The following is a 17,500-nucleotide window of genomic DNA, read 5'->3' on the forward strand; positions in this document are numbered from 1 at the left end:
TTGCCAGTGTTCTCAACTTGTCATGTGCCAAAAGAATGTTCCAGTTTGAAAGAACATCCCTAACCAAATGTTGATTTCTGCCATAAGTGGTCACGAACCTCAGAGTAGAATCTGTCTTAGTATTACTAGATCTCTTGTATTGTAACAAGGTTGTTCTATCCAAGGTATTACACCATTGACTTAGGTTCATAGGTGCATAGGTTTATACTAGGCTATCTGCCCTAAGGCATTTATAAGCCTAGCCCAAAGTTTTGTGGCTTACGCCACCCCTTATATGAAAAAATACTGTGCCCATTAGTTTGTTGTGCCTCTGTCCAGCAGTGACACAGAGATGATTCCTGGGATAAACCTACAATCTCCCATCCACAGGTCAAGATTTCTCTTGAACAGAGCCAGCGAGGTGCTCTGCCTCACATGGACTGGGATTTTATTCCACAGCATAGGGAGCCTCTGAGTGATAAATCTTTCCCTCCAGCACGTCCTATTTATATCCGTGCTAAGGTTTAAGTCACTTGCTCTAGTGGTTTTGGTGGATTTGGATTTTTTGAGGTGGAGCATGTCCATTAATTCTGGGTTGGACATGGCCTTGTATGTCAGGCACATGTCACCTCTGAGCAGATGGTATGCGACTGAATAGAGCTGGAGTTTCTTCAATCTGGCAGCATATGACAGGTTTTGGCGTCCCTTTATCCTTTTGGTGAGGAACTTTTGGGGTCTCTCCAATTGCTGCAGATGTCGGGTGAGATACATCCCGAATGGGGCATTGTACTTAATCATTGGTCTGATAAGTGAAGAGTACAGGGGAATAATGACCTCACTAGATCTGGATGTGAATCCCTTCATGATCAGGTAGACAATGTAGAAGGTCTTTCTAACCACTTTAGCAATGTGAGTGTCAAAAGAAAGGCCACTGTCAACCTGGGTCCCCAGGTCCCTGATAACCTCTTCTGTGCTTAGTGGATTGCCACCTATATGGTAGCTTGGGGTTACCTTGTTTTTCCCGAAGGGTATGACTATATATTTTTTGGCGTTTAACTTCAGGCCATGGCTCTGGCACCAGCTATCTGTTTCCGTGAGTCCCTTCTGAAGGATATCCGTGTCCGATGCACTTTCCACTATGGCGCCCAGTTTGCAGTCGTCTGCAAACTTTGTCAGCCAAAGTCCTCCCATGTTGGCCTGTACTTCTGAGAAGTAGATGCCGAACAATAGGGGGCCAAGGACCGAGCCCTGTGGGACACCACTTGTGATCGGCTTGGAGTCTGACATAGCGCCAGCAACTCTAACCCTGTGGGTTCTGTCCTTAAGCCAGTTTGCAACCCATCTTGTGACATATGGGTTTACATTTAAGCTGGTAAGTTTTTCTACAATACCCGAGTGGGGTATTGTGTCGAAAGCCTTTGCAAGGTCAAGGTAGGCTGTATGGACAGCCTTTCCCTCATCAATGGCCTTGGTGACTGTTTCGAAGAAGTCGACCAAGTTCAAAAGGCATGATCTGCCCTTGACGAAGCCAAACTGGGTCGGGTCCAATGTCTGCAAGTCCCCTATATCTTTGTTTATGAGCTCCATTCTGATCCTCGCCATAGCTTTGCAGACTAGACTTGTTAAGCTTATGGGGCGGAAATTACCAGGGTCCGTAGAGGTACCGCCTTTGTGGAGTGGGACCACAGTTGCCGTACGCCACTCCTTGGGCACGTATCCTGTGGTAAGGCTGAGATTAAACAGCTGCCTTATGTGCGGGTTTAATTCCTCATTTAGCTCATGTAGCACACAGCCGGGGACACCATCTGGTCCCATTGATGCTGTGTTTTTAGCTTTAGAGAGAGCAGCTTTCACCTGCGCATTTGAGATGTCTGGGAGGCCAAACTCCGCTGGGATAGTTATCTCTCCTTTAGGGGGGGGGGTTGAAGTTTGTACTGAACCTGTCTGCCAGTATGTTGGCAATGTCTGTGGGTTCAGTGATTTTTGTATCATTTTGGACTAATTCTGAGCATATCTGGGAGTTTCCACCCAGGTTCCTAACATAGCTGAAAAAGGCCTTATGATTGTCCTTTGAATCCATGGCAATTTTTCTCTCAAAATTGGCCTTAGTTGATTTTATGAGTGCTCATATTTTTTACTAATAATGATCAGGGGTGACTTCCCTTTTATGGATTTTGTTCTATCATGTAATAGCTTTCTCCTCTTATTGTAAAGTTTGTTAATGGCTGGGGTCCACCAGACTGGACGTTTGCCCTTTGTGGAAAGAGTCTTGGTTTTATTTGGGATTACCTGATCCATGTAGTCCTGGAGGTGTTCATAGAAGGCATTTGTAAGGGCTTCCGCAGCTTGGGTTGTGGTTTCCACTGGCTCAGGGGCCTTGAAGGATACCACACCAGTCTTGAGTAGTGTGAAGTTTGCTTTAGAGAAGTTCTTCACTGTGGTCTTTTTGTTTGGGGTGGGGCGGGATGTGGATTTCCAGTGAGATTAGTTTATGATCAGATCTCACCAATGAGGGATATACTTCCGGTGTGGAGCATTTTGTCCCCATGTTTGTGATAATGAGATCTAGTATATTTTCTCCTCTCATGGGAACAGTGACTAGCTGTTCCATGGCATTTGAATTTATGAACTCCAGGAACCATTGGGCTAGAAAGTTAGGGCTTGAGTAATGTTCCCAGTCTATATTCGGGTAGTTAAAGTCACCCTATATGATGGTGTTTAGAGATACATTTATACCTCTATTGCTCTTGCCTATAGACTTGCTCTATTTATATCTATGTCTCTATAACCCCTGTCTCGGAATCTATGATATAAATCCTTCCTGGCATGTTCAAATTCTTTCTCAGATGAACATATGCGTTTTATATGCATAAATTGAGATTTTGGGATGTTGCGGATGGTGTGGTTAGGATGCATACTGGATGCATGTAGCAATGTATTATATTGAGGGCATTTTCAAAATGTTTTGGTACTTAAAGTATGATCTTCATTTCGATAAACTGTGACATCCAAAAAATCTATGGTGTTATGATGACACGTAACCATAAATTCAATACCCCATATATTACCATTCAAATAATCAATGAATTCTTGTAAGTATGTTCCATCTGCCCTCCACACCATCCAACAATCATCCAAATATCGTCGCCAGATATCAATTTCCACCATGTATATATTGTGTGATGTATCATATATCATACATTCTTCAAAATAAGCCATAAATAAATCCGCATATATGGGTGCGAAAGAGGCTCCCATTGCCGTACCTTGCAGCTGCCAAAAACATTCCCCATGGAAATAAAAAACATTTTTATTCAATACATGTTCTGCCATGCAGACTAATAGGGTGTTAAATCCTGGTGGATACAAAGCAGATCTTTCCAACCAATATTGTAATGCTTGTAGTCCTGCCCAATGTGGTATGCTCGTATATAAAGATTTAACATCCAACGTGCACATTAACCACCCTTGTTCAAGTTGTGTATCATCTATGATTTGTAGGAAGTGCGTCGTGTCCTGTAACCAGGCCCTGACAGATGTCAACAAGGGCTTCAGGTATTGTGTTAAAAATGCAGATAGAGGTTCAGTTAAAGAACCTATACCCGACACAATGGGTCTACCTGGGGGTTTAGAAATAGACTTATGAATTTTCGGAAGAAGGTAAAGTATTTGTTTTTGTGGATCTTTAACTGTAAGATGTTTTACCATATTTTTTGTTATGATACCTTCTTCTTCCGCTAATTTAAAAAAAGTGTCTATTTCTTTCTTAAAGACGAAAGTAGGGTCGATATACATTTGCATATAGCACCTAGTATCGGCCAGTTGCCTCTTTCCTTCATTAAGATATTCCCCAATATTCATTACCACAACAGCACCTCCCTTGTCTGCAGGCAGAATAGCAATATTATGATTGTGCCTAAGTTCTTCAAGAGCAGCTTGTTCCATGTACAAAATGTTTTGGCCCAGAATGTATGATTCTTAATGGTGGAAATGTAGATCCCTTAATACAGATTGTTGGAATATAGAGACATGTTTGTTCATGGTGGGTTGAAAATCTGATTTCAAAAACTTAAATTCTTTTTGGTCTTCCCAACTTTATGTAGCATATTATACAGTTATAAAACTGCTGTTCTTTACTGCTTATTTATTAAACACAGTAGCCCACTTAGGAAATATAATGTGCATTTGGATACTCCACCCACTAGGTTGGGCTATACCACCGTTTCCTTTCAATCAGGGATTACTATAAATACAGGTGAAATTTTTAATATATTAAAACTTTTGAAATCCATTGAGAAAGGCTGGATAGCCGAAACCGGTCTGGAATATGTTTATTCTTTAATAAAAGGAATAACAGAATAATTGCTTTCGTGTTGGTGTCTACTATCGTTTTTTGCTGGTCGTTGGTGGTACTATGAAGTTTGTTTGACCGGGCACGCCATCCTTGCAAGGTATTTTGTTCGTTGAGCTGTGCGTTTTTGCTTCGCTGGTGGTTTTTGATAGTGACACCACACTTTAGTGCAAGAGGGTTCTTTTTTTCACCTTACATGTTCATTTTTTGCAATCGTGAAACGGTGGATATGCTTGGATTACACTGAATAAGTATATTGGGACTTATTTTTTGCGATTTTTGGACAAATCAACAATTTCAATTGGGAAGGCCTATTTTCACGAGCCGACTAGGAAATTTTGTGGTTGGATTATGGTTTCAACTTAAGACTTAGATGAAATGGATGTTTTTTCCATTTCGATCTCCTTTTTCTAAACAATTTGTCTCGTGGCTTTTGGGATTGACTGGTTGTTGGCAATGACTAGGGAACAGCCAGATGATTCTTTTTATCAACATCGGCGTGATTTGGTCTAATACACTGTTTACTCTAGGCCTGTGGATTAAGGAGCCGTGAAAGGTACTGTTAATATTAATAACATATAACTGTTTGTTGAAACTGAGTTATTAATAATTACTGAAGTGTTGGGGACTATCGTAATGAATCGGACTTGGGGTCTGGTGAAATATAGCGGGGCATACGGAAGAAAAATCACATAAAGCATTGGACTATTATAACTGTGAATATAATATGGGACCAAAAACAGAAAGAAGAAACTAGCGATACCACAGCCGTCAGAGCACCAGGTCCAGAGGAGCACACAAGTAGAGCTTTAACGCAATTTTTATTTTAAAACACCAAAAAAGCGTTTTCGCTACTGTTCAGACAGTAGCTTCATCAGAAGTACAAACTCATTGGCGCCAAAGTCCATTTAAAAAGTTTAATAGTAAATGACGTCACCGTTTAAAACGTGGACTTTTGTGTTAAAGTGGATCTTTAACCCATTTGTTGCTGACACACCATCCCTGTAAATCATGGTATCGGCGTCTAACGCCGATTCCAGTTCTTGGTGTTCCGGTTGGGTTGCCGGTTGTTGTTGTGCCGTCCTAAAAAATGATTGTCGTTATTGTTTCCGTAATTCAAGCCACCATTTTTGTTGGACATTGAAGAATTGTAATAGTTAGCTTTTAGTCTATTACTTCTTCTAGGTCCTTGTTCTTGTTCTAGATGTTCTTCTTCAGGAATGGAGTCTAAATTTCCTTCTATTTGTTGACTTGGCCCTTCTTGGTCATCTGTAGCCGTCTCTGGAAACCTTCCATTATCACCTTTAAAATTTGTAGTCACCAACTTAGGATAAGCTTTGCCTTGTTGGTATGCCAGCCTATCTCTGTTTAACTTTTTAGCTTTAGTATTCTTCAATTTGACCAGAAGAGCATCAATGCTGTTAAATATTCTAGCGTAGTCGTATTTATACCTAATAAAGTCCAAGTCTAGTTTGATCAAACTGTCCAAGTCATTTATTTCTTTTGTAATAGTTGAAATACATAAAGAATGATGTTTGATCAACAACTCTAATAATTGAAAGCCTTGGTTATCAAAAAGAGTCCTCAATTCAGCGAGGAATGTCCCATCAATAAATAATCCTGTAGGCACAAAGCAGCTACGTAGGCCTTTAGGTATAACATGGTCATTTAAACATTGCTTGAAATAAGACACCTCTAGCTGGAGTTTTTTTAGTTTAACTAATTTGTAATCCAAGTCCTTTAAGTTACTAGCAATGTTATTATTATTAGTAGTGGACAAGTTCATACTCACTGCCGGTAATCCCTGTGCTTGCTGTTGTGTAAAAAGAAGCCCTTCAGTTCCGTTAATCCAGTTATTTAAAACAGGAATCCCAATAAGCGGTGAGTTAGAATCCGCTAAAACTGCTGATGTTGTTGCAGGAACTTGCCCCATGTTACCGGGATGCTGGTTGTTTGTGCTGCCGTGTTGTTCAGTAAAAGAAGGCAGTATCGGAGTACCACCAAAGGAAACTGGAGGAGAAGGTTGTGCCGCTGGAATTGAAGAATTACAAGACCCAGAAAGCTGTTGAAATGAGCTTTGCTGTAAATAACCACCTTCTGACCGAGTTTGTGTGCCCTGGTTGGAAATTCTTTCATCAAGACAGTCTAAGCGTCTGTTGAGTGTCACTAGTTGTTGAGAAATAGCTTTAAAAATTGACGGCACGTCAAAATCATCCAACGTATTAAGCCGGGTTAACGAACCCGAAAGATTAGGACTCCTCGGGCTACCTGGATCCCCTGAAGCCATCGAAACAAGACAAACTGGAACCAAAACAGAAAGAAGAAACTAGCGATACCACAGCCGTCAGAGCACCAGGTCCAGAGGAGCACACAAGTAGAGCTTTAACGCAATTTTTATTTTAAAACACCAAAAAAGCGTTTTCGCTACTGTTCAGACAGTAGCTTCATCAGAAGTACAAACTCGTTGGCGCCAAAGTCCATTTAAAAAGTTTAATACTAAATGACGTCACCATTTAAAACGTGGACTTGCGCATTTAATTTAAACATAATTGTGAAGTTCAAATATGTAAAATGCAAAGATAAAACACAAAAGCACAAGGACACACAACTAAAAACTAAAATTGCAGCATATAACCAGATAACATAACAAGTGTTGTTTGAATACTTCCACTATCCAAATGTTCAAACGGCACTTTAATGATCCTAACTTTTTGCCCTCTAAATTAGCCCTATCCGGGCTTGCAGTGTTAGGGAAGTAGATAAACACTTTAATTCTTATGCTAGAGGATAATGATGCCTCCCCTAAACGGTTCTATAAGACTAGACTAGATAGGTTCTCAACTTGTAATTCCCCCCTAAAAGGGGAAAGGGGACTATATTAGGTAAATAAGAGTAGTGCCGACTATACTATAAGGTATAATGGCCAAATATGTAAATAGATGGATAGATATACTGAAGAATTATCCATCCCAAAAAAAGAAAGAAAGAGAAAAAAAAAATAGTCTCTAAAAAGAGGCTAAACTTAAGCCATCAGTGTAGTTTCTATTTAGAAAAATACCATGTGCTATGGTCAGATTAAAAGTGGATAAATGACTACAAGAAAATAGTACTAAAGTAGAAAAGAGACAAGAGTGGGACCTCTAAAAATGTAGCCAAAAAAGTGTTTAAATGTGAAAGTGAAAGGCGTATGTATGGAAACCGTGGGGTAAAAAACTACACAGGTCCTAAAAGTTCCTATAAACCCAGATGTTGTCTATTGTTAGTAACCCCACTTATCTTATGTGGACCAAAAACCATGTGTTACTATTGTATTAAATGTAATACTAAAATTGAATTGAATAAATGAGTAAAGGGGAATATATTAATTGTCTCGTGTGACACTTAATTTTAAGGAGAAAAAAGATGTTAGTTATCTCATATAACTTTTAAGTTTAAGGATACAAGAGATGTTACAATGTTCATTAAGGCCCGGGCTGCTAAAGGCATCTAATTTAATTTGCCATTCTAATTCCTTAATTTCAAGGAATAAAGCTTGGGGCCCTCCCCGGATGTTGTGTGGAATGTGATCAATAGCTACAAAATGGAAGCTATGGCCTCTCTGATTTATGATGTGTTTTGCTAAAGCATTGTCTTCCTTCTTTTTCCTTATTGCATAAGAATGTTGGTAAATTCTATCCTTAAATCTTTGATCTGTTTTGCCGACGTAGTAAGCCGGACAGCAGTCACACAAAGCCAAATAGACTACCGATCTAGTGTTGCAGTCTATTTTATGGTAGATGTCATACTTTTTTCCTTTAATTTGGAATGTTGAACCTGTTTTTAATAATTTACACCAGTTACAGTGGCCACATAAGAACGTGCCTTTTTGTTTTGAGAAGAAGTCCGTCTTTTTGTTTCTTTCTAATATACTTTTAAGATATAGATGAAACGGATGTTTTTTCCATTTCGATCTCCTTTTTCTAAACAATTTGTCTCGTGGCTTTTGGGATTGACTGGTCGTTGGCTACGACTAGGGAACAGCCAGTTGGTTCTTCTTATTAACATCGGCGTTATTTGGTCTAATGCACTGTTTACTTTAGGTCTGTGGATTAAGGAGCCATGAAAGGTACTGCTAATATTAATAACTCAGATGAAACGGATGTTTTTTTCCATTTTGATCTCCTTTTTCTAAACAATTTGTCTCGTGGCTTTTGGGATTGACTGGTTGTTGGCAATGACTAGGGAACAGCCAGTTGATTCTTTTTATCAACATCGGCGTGATTTGGTCTAATACACTGTTTACTCTAGGCCTGTGGATTAAGGAGCCGTGAAAGGTACTGTTAATATTAATAACATATAACTGTTTGTTGAAACCGAGTTATTAATAATTACTGAAGTGTTGGGGACTATCGTAATGAATCGGACTTGGGGTCTGGTGAAATATAACGGGGCATACGGAAGAAAAATCACATAAAGCATTGGACTATTATAACTGTGAATATAATATATCAACATTTGATAGTAGCCTGTTGAGACATATCTTTTGGAAATGGGGATATATGTATGTAATATTTGAATGCATAACTGGCTAATGAAACTGGGTTATATCTGTCTTGTTTGTAGATCTGTTTTATGGATTATTAACTGAATTAATATATATTCCAGTTGGATTCTGTGAAATAGTAGGGTGATAATCTGATAATAGTTAGAATTTTCATATGATACCCATGTCTTATTTATCCATATTTATACAAATGATTGACCAAGTTGTGCTTAACAACAAATACGTTTAACATATATATAATTTTTGTCTTGGATACAGGTCAAGTAGATGGTTTATCAGTATCAATATATGACTCGTATATGCAAGAGTTTCAATAGTTCTGATGACTGCAGTTACTGCTGAAATTGGCTGATTTTACGCATACATTTACATTAGCAGTAGTGTACATATCTTGGGAGAACTGCATACCATTGATATTGTATGTGACTGGATTTACCTCTACTTACTACATCAATGTATGGCTCAGTACTTTGCACACATGACTGCCTAGGTTAGGTTACCATCAGTAAGGAGAAGACTGAGACATACAGATAGCTACAGTGGGTGCTGCATATATCCGGGAAAACAAAACTACTTCTTTGTTGCTGTATGAAATTTATAATGTATTAAAGAAGCAAGTTAATTGGACAGCATACTTCTCAACTGCCAGAATTTTGCATAATATCCATATTTTTGTCTTATGGTTTTGGTCCTTTCCTTATAACATTTGTGGCTTTCTAGTAAATTGTTGAGCACATACGTTGCTAAATAATGACTGAAATGACAGACATTTCACTTTTAGACTTTCTATCCTTCAGAAAATGCATACTAATTCAAACATCTGTAATTCTATCAACCTTCTAAGTTCATAAGAGATTTTATACTTTTGTCAAACCATTATTTTTGGTTTTGTCCAGAATTCTTGTGCTAAGTGGTTGAGAGCTATGGTTGGCAGAGAGTGAGATTTGCTACAGCATTTGATCCTTGTAACCAGGGCAACACTAACACCAGTCCAGAACTAGTGGTCACTGTCTCAGACAGGTAACTATCATCTGAAATATAATGTGATTTCACAGTAAACAGTTCAAACACCTGACAATAAAGATCTATAGTCATGAGTATGCAACATACCATGACAAGGAATTATTTAAACCCTACTACTAATGCATGTTAGCAACTCTTTCAGAGCAGGATGCTACCTGCATGTCTAAGTGAGAACGATACCAGCATTAACTACAGAAACTTAAAATATTTTGTAGAATTCCAACTACAGAAACCTAAAATATTTTGTAGAATTCCATATTCTGTAAGAGACTTGCAATTTAATGCAATACAGCATGTGAAAGATCTGCTGTGAACCAATCAGAAAGCTTGTAGCATTCAATAGCTATGTGCATCTGTGTTTATACAGGTCACCACACCAGTTAATCTGCGTTAATACAATACACTGTCAGTTAACCAGAACTTAAGCAACCAGAAAAAAATGAAGAAGTACAGTACAGTCTTCATGTGTTGCACCCCCCCCTGAGAAACATGCCTTACATTTTTAAAGTTTTAGAGTTTTAAAAAGGAAGTTAGAAATAAATTCCATCTCTCCCCAACCTAAAGACAAGTCAAACCAAACAAATGGTATAGGGTACCGTATTAGTCTGGCCTATTTTTAATAGTAGCTCTCAAGCACCCAGAAACTACAGTTATCCAGAATCTACCAATCCCCATAGGTGCCGGTTAACTGAGGGTTTACTGTATCACAATATAAATTCACACTATCAAATGAAATGTTTGGTAATACTTTATGCTGTAACAATTCTGTTAGGTCACCATGGCATACTGACTATTTGCATATAAATGTATAGACCTTTATATTTATTATTTCTGAGGGCATGTTTTGTCTGATACTATTTTACTCTATGTTAACACACACACACACACACACACACACATGTACAGTGCTGGAAAGTAATTATTATGGTAACAATATTAATACATGATCTTCATGGGAGTGTTGTCCATTCAGTTGTTGCCTGGGGACATCAGACTTTTTCAGCAACTGTTTTGGCACACTGCAATGTTTATGTGGTTGTGACATCTGTTTAGTACACATTACATGTTATAAGTCTGCTGTAACAGAAGATGAGTTCCTAAAAGTCACACTAGGGTTTATGGATATGCTGCATCAATTTATACTTTCACCCTTGGGCTATTTAATGACGCAAAAAAATATTCTTAAAGTTGCATTTCATACAAAGCCTTTACTCTTCTAGATTTGCATACAGACGTAAAGTCTTGTTTTGCAGTTACTCTTTTTCTGATATTTCACCCAAGCTTGAGAGTGAGTTGATATGGAGTCTAGCCACATGTCTCTGTTTCTCTTAACTATCTCCTCTCAATTCATGTATTTTTAATAATTTACATTGGAGGTGTGCCTCACTAACCTTAAGCATGACTGCAGCTATTATCAGGATAGCTTTGTACTGTATGTTTCAGTATAGCTTGCATGTCAGTTTAAGGTATAGTGCACAATACAGCTGATTCACCCTACACCTATTTTGCTTGTATTTTTTAATTTGGACCTGCTACACTCTCTAGTATTTGTATACAGAACCGTAACATGCAACTTTTTGTCACAACATAGGCCTTATGTTATGCCTTAATAAGACTTCATGAATCCCACAACCAGCACACATTTGTGTTTGCATCACTGATTCATACCATATAAGTAAAAAAATAGCTTGAAAGTATAGCCTCTAATCTTTACTGATAACATATCCTTAACATGTTGTCTCCCTTTCATGTAGGCTCTTAAAGAAAGGCCGTTGTGTCTTCTGATATTATCACTTTTCTGTATCTTCACTTGCTTTAATTTTCCTTTTTCTCTTTATATAGTAATTTCCTTTTCAAAATGAAACACTTCACAGCCTGCAACCAAACATTAAGCATTATTAGGAAGGGGCCCCTGACGTTATAGTGGATTTGTAAAAGTGTTTGTTATTGAGTCCAGAAACACCAGTGAGAGAACTTTTAGCAGCTGTGGAGGAAATGTGTGCATACTTTTTGGGGGAACAAATCCCAGTCCTACTGCATGCAGTGCATTTTGCAAAGTGAAAAGTGCACTGTATAATTTAGCATAGTAGATGCACAGTATAATACTCATTAACAAACTGTCTGAATATCAAACTTTGGATTTTATTTTTATCAGCAAGACAATGAAAACTTAAGTTACTGTAGACGATGTATATAGCTTATTCTACATTACAGATTCTTTAAAAAAATAGTATGAAATCTACATCATCTAAATAAATGTGATAAAGTGCATATTTTGTATTTAAGTTGGCTAGTACAACTCAGTTCCACTTAATATTTAAAACTGTTGCAGCTGCTAAAGGCTTTCTAGCCATGGGATTCATAAAGTTCAATACAAGCCGTTAATACAAAACAGAAACCTGGACTGATTTAATGCTGGGAGCAGATTAACATATGGCACACTTTAAAACTCTGAAGTAATAATACACAACTGCTGAGAAGTTCAGTATTTTCTAACATGACTCTTAAAGAGGCCAAGAACGATTTCCTGCCTCAAAGCAAAACACAAATCACGCTTAAGACTTCTCTTCCTGTTCTTTATAGAGATAGTAATCCCCAGTATATGGTCTGATTTTTTGAAAAAGAACACATATATGCTAAAGTTCAGTCATATATGTTACTTTACGAAAAATAGACACTATTAGAATATTTTTCCTCAATGAAAATACACAGCAATGTACAGAGCTTAATGTAAACAGCATCACCCGCACTGAACCGGATTTCTCCCCCCACTCCCTCCTGATAGTCCAAAGGAAATACCACATATCACAATCCTCCCAAACATTACTAGGGAACAGGTCATCAATGCACTTTCCAATGCCAATAACACTGCATGGATGGAACCTGACACTATCCTGGATGCTTAATAGAAAAGCATGAATCATGACCTCTGTCCACTTGAATCACTTTTCAGCTGGAGCTTACAGTCAGGTTTTGTGCCCAATGAATGGAAGATGGTTGCAGTCATGCCCCCTGCAGAAAGGAGGTCCAACAACTGATCTGAGTAATTACAGGCCCCATAACTTTGACCAGTCTCATATGTAAGGCCATGGAAGGTATCATCATGGACATGATAAATGAGGACATAAGTAACTTAAAAACACTGGACCCATCACATTTTGGCTTTGTTAAAGGAAGGTCATGCCTATTAAATTTGATGAGGTTTTTTGAAAGGGTCACCAAAGCACTGGATGAAGGCAAGACTTTGCACACAGCTTACCTTGACCTGGAAAAGGCTTTTGATCAATACCCCACTCAAGCATTATAAACAAGCTCACTAATTTAGGTCTAAACCCTTTTATCACCCTCTAGATAGCCATCTGGCTCACTGATAGGACTCATGAGGTCAAAATAAGTGAGGCCACCTCCACCAAAAGACCGGTCACTAGTGGTGTCCCCAGGGCTCAGTACTGTGCCTTCTCCTTTCTGACATCTATTTCTCTGAAATATAAGCAAATGCTTAAGGTTTATGGTTGACTAAGTTTGCAGATGATTGCAAGCTGAGGGTTATCACTGACTGCCCTGCAGATACTATCATTCTTCAAGAAGGCCTGTCTCTTACTAACAAATGGTACCAAAGTTATGGTCTTAAATTCAGTGTAAGAAATTCATAATTGTACCCTTTGGGAAGTCAGTCATCCTGGCTAATTACCATGTTGACAATTTGCCCTAAGAGTTGACTCAGTGGTCAGAGATCTGGGCGTGCACATAGACAGTAGCCTTAACTTCAACCAACACATGACCATAGTGGTGAGGAAATCCTTTTATGTTGTCTAGCTTATAAGTAAAGACATGGCATCTAAGTCCAAAGAGGTCATTGTCTCAATCCCACTGTACTCTGCCCTTATCAGACCAATTATAGAGTACAATGCTCCCTTTGTTATATTAGGCATATGCAGCAACAAGAGCAACCTCGGAGGTCTCTTACAAAAAGAATATAAGGTGTAACAAACCTGCATTATGCAGAGCTCTTTTAAACCTTTTCCCTGTACTCAAAAGACCTGTCCTTAACAACACTTAGAGAATTGTTAAGCACCCTGTAGGTGCTGTTAACATCAAGTCAGCAGTAAAAGCGACAGAGCTGAGCACAAAACAGCAGCAGCAGGAACATGGCATGAATAGCTTTGAATCATCTCCTGTTTCTACCTGCTGTCTGCTAAAGTACACCCAATTCTTTGATAACAACTGTTTCCTTTACACAGGGAACATGTCAAACACTTCCCCTCTGCTTTACCAGCTTTCAAAGCTGATAAAACACATCATGTTTTTTTTAATCTATTTTTTTCACTAAATAGTACTACACTGAAAAGATAAATCTCCATGCACTACAAATCAGATCTCCAATCATAACGAAAATCTTTGTGTTCTTGACATGTATGCCCATATTCATCTCACAAGCATCAATCTTGAGGTGAATTTCTCGGCATCCATGTCTTAAATGGGTCTGTGTTTTGCCATCAAATTAAAATTTAATTGAACGGCTAATCCTTGAATTTTAAACACTGAACATGGAGTTTACCGAAGAAACTTATCTTTGAAAATAATACCATCGAATCTCCATAGCTGGCCAACAACTAGGAAGTACCATGATGCATAAGGTAAGCTAAACAAACCCTTTTATAAAATTGCCTATTCCCCACTCTAGTGTGATCTCAGAGTTGGTATATATAGCTGTGTGTGTGCGTGTATGGGGTGCAGCCCCCACATTGGTGGGTGTGGGAGCAGAGCCCCCCACCTTGGTTGACAAGGTGTTTTATGAATGCTGTTTATGATGTTGGTGAACTACGGCCATTTGATGGTATTACTTTTGAAGATAAGCTTGCTCAATAATTTCCACATTTGGAGTTTAACATTTGCTGATTAGCCGTTCCCTGAAATTTTAATTCAATGGCTAAACATAGAAGCATCATTAAACACATAATATGCTCATTATGACTGGTGACCTAATTATAATCCTTTATATTTTAATAATCTGAATGAAGAAAAATTATCGCCTTCCAGTACTGATATTAAGCAAATAATGTTTCTTATAAATGTGTTCATCTACATATACTGTCTCTCTTGGAAATGGTATCTGAATGTTCTCAAGACAGCAATTAAGAAACATTAAATAACTACCTGCATAAAAAGTCTGCACTTGTTTGAATTAATAAAGTCTGTATTTCTATTTTACTGGATCTTGACATCTGCTGTGTTGTGCTTGAACTGGAATCTTGCATATGCAAAAGGATAAAGTCACTGGTGAGATGCCCATGGCTGAATTGATTTCATAAAAATGTATAATTTTTTGAAAGAAACCCGCCTTTTTATTTAGAATAAGTGACTCAGAAGAACAGAAACTTATTTCTGTAAAGAAAAATAAGCAAAAAATCAATTTGCTCACCTGGCTTTATAATTCTACCTCACGGCATCTAACCACAAAATACGAAAGAGGAGCAGTAAATGCAAACAATAATTCACAGCAGGCTATGTCAAGGGCTAACATTCACTGTGCATCTTTTCAATATAATTTGTACACCAGAATGTATGCTTTATTGACACTAGTGTCAGATTTCTTGAAACCATTACTATTGAAACAGATGTTCTGAAAATCAATGATCCAGTCAGAAATGAATTTATAATGGATTGCTTTACAGTCTTATTTTCTTAAGAAAGTGTACAGTTCAAGTTTTACAAATACATAGTGATCCGTAATTTAAACAAACATCTTCTGTAGTTAGATACTCTTCTTGTAGCAGTCAGAGCAACCAGTAAAACTGTTTTCTATGTAAAGAAAAGTCAGCCAGATGAGTTGGTTCAAATGGAGCAAGTGTAAGCTTCTTAAACACTGAATTAAAATCCCATGGAGGAGCCGACAGTTTTTTTGGAGCTGTCTTATGCAAGATCCCTTTCAAAAAATGTTGACATGGGAATGCCTTGGAAAAGGGGGATCATGGGCAGAAATGCTGAAATGGCCAACAAATGAATCTTGATAGAGGAGTAGGACAGGTCATAAGAAAGTAACTCACACAAATATTGTAAAACCAGAGAAACACTAGCCCTGAATGGGTGCTGGTTATCTTGTTGGCATCAACTAGGAAAAAACATTTTAATTTGCTAGTATATGATTTTCTAACAGCAGACTTTTTTGCCTCCCCATTAATACCTGCTGCAAGTCCTCAGTAAACAGGTAACAAAAAGGTATTAAGACCCTATCATCCAGGCACTCAGTTAGTTAACATTGTTTGGGGTCAGGATGTTTCAAACACTCCTGTTCTTGTGTGAGTAGATCCAGTCTGTGAGGAAGTTTGTGGTAACTGCCCATGGACAATTCTTAAAGAAGGGAGAACCACTGTTGTCTGGGCTAGAAAGGAATCACCACAGTAATCTTGGGTGATTCATTCTAAATCTTCAGAAGTACACTGAATATCAGCGGAAAAGCTGGAAAAGCATAAAGAGAAATTCCTCTCCTAGAAAAAGAAAAGAAAAGACATCTGTCTTCCAGAATTTCTTGCATGGAGTCCTGGAGCAGAATTTTGCCAGCTGATTGCTCAGACAGGAGGCACAAAGGTCTTTTTGAAAAACTCCCCACAGATGGATCTAATCATGGAAGACCAGTGATCTAGTTTCCATTTGTATAGTCTGCCTTTGTCCGACTCAACTTATCTGCTGCACAATTTTGCTCTGAAGGAATGTAGAAAGCCTATAGACTGAGATTGTGTTGTAAAGCTATATCCTATGATAGCATGGCTAGTCTGCATAGAGGGTAAAATGTGGTTCCCCCTTTGCTTGTTTATGTGGCACATCACCGAGGTATTGCTCATAACAATAGGTGGTTCACAGAGTTGATTGCCTTGATACGGGCAAGCACTTCTTTTATTTTTATCTACTTGTGTCTATCTTTGTTGTCCCAGATACCTTGTACTTTCCTCCGTTGACACCCAGAATCATAAGGTTTTCCTTTGCAGTGACCAAACTCTGAGTGGAAACCTCCTGGGAATAGATCTAAATATAGATCTATTTTTACTGTGGAAGAAAAGCTCTCTGTACTGAGGTGTCTGTCTGACATCGTAGGAACACAATCTTGTATGATGGAGTCAAAAAGGACTTTTGAATGTTGTCTTGAAAATCCATCTTACATCAGGGATCTCTCACCCAAGTGAGAGATTCCTGACAGTAAGACTCTGCAAAAATAAAAATAAGTAGTCTAAATATGGGAAAATGTGTGTATTATTTAGCCTGCAATGGGCTATAACTGGAATTAGACACTTTGTGAATACTTTTGGAGCAGTGGATGACCCAAAGGATAAGACAGACAACTGATGATGTGATCCAGGCAAATAAAAGCTTAAGAAACATATGAAGTATGGATTGATATGAATGTGATGCTAAGCATCTTTTAAATTTAAGGTTAACAAAAAACCCTCAAATGAGGAAGAAGGTGTGTTTTTATTATCACCTGAGAAAGCATGTGCTGAAGGAAAGGAGGAAACAGATGGGTTTGATCTGTGGGACGTGGGATAATTCCATGAAAAGGAGGGATTTCATCCCACTGCCATTTGTAACTCTGCTGAATTAGTCTCAGA

The sequence above is a fragment of the Protopterus annectens genome, chromosome 2.part0, assembly GCF_019279795.1.
Source record: "Protopterus annectens isolate FY-2018-M chromosome 2.part0, PAN1.0, whole genome shotgun sequence".
In the NCBI taxonomy this organism is placed as follows: domain Eukaryota; kingdom Metazoa; phylum Chordata; order Ceratodontiformes; family Protopteridae; genus Protopterus; species Protopterus annectens.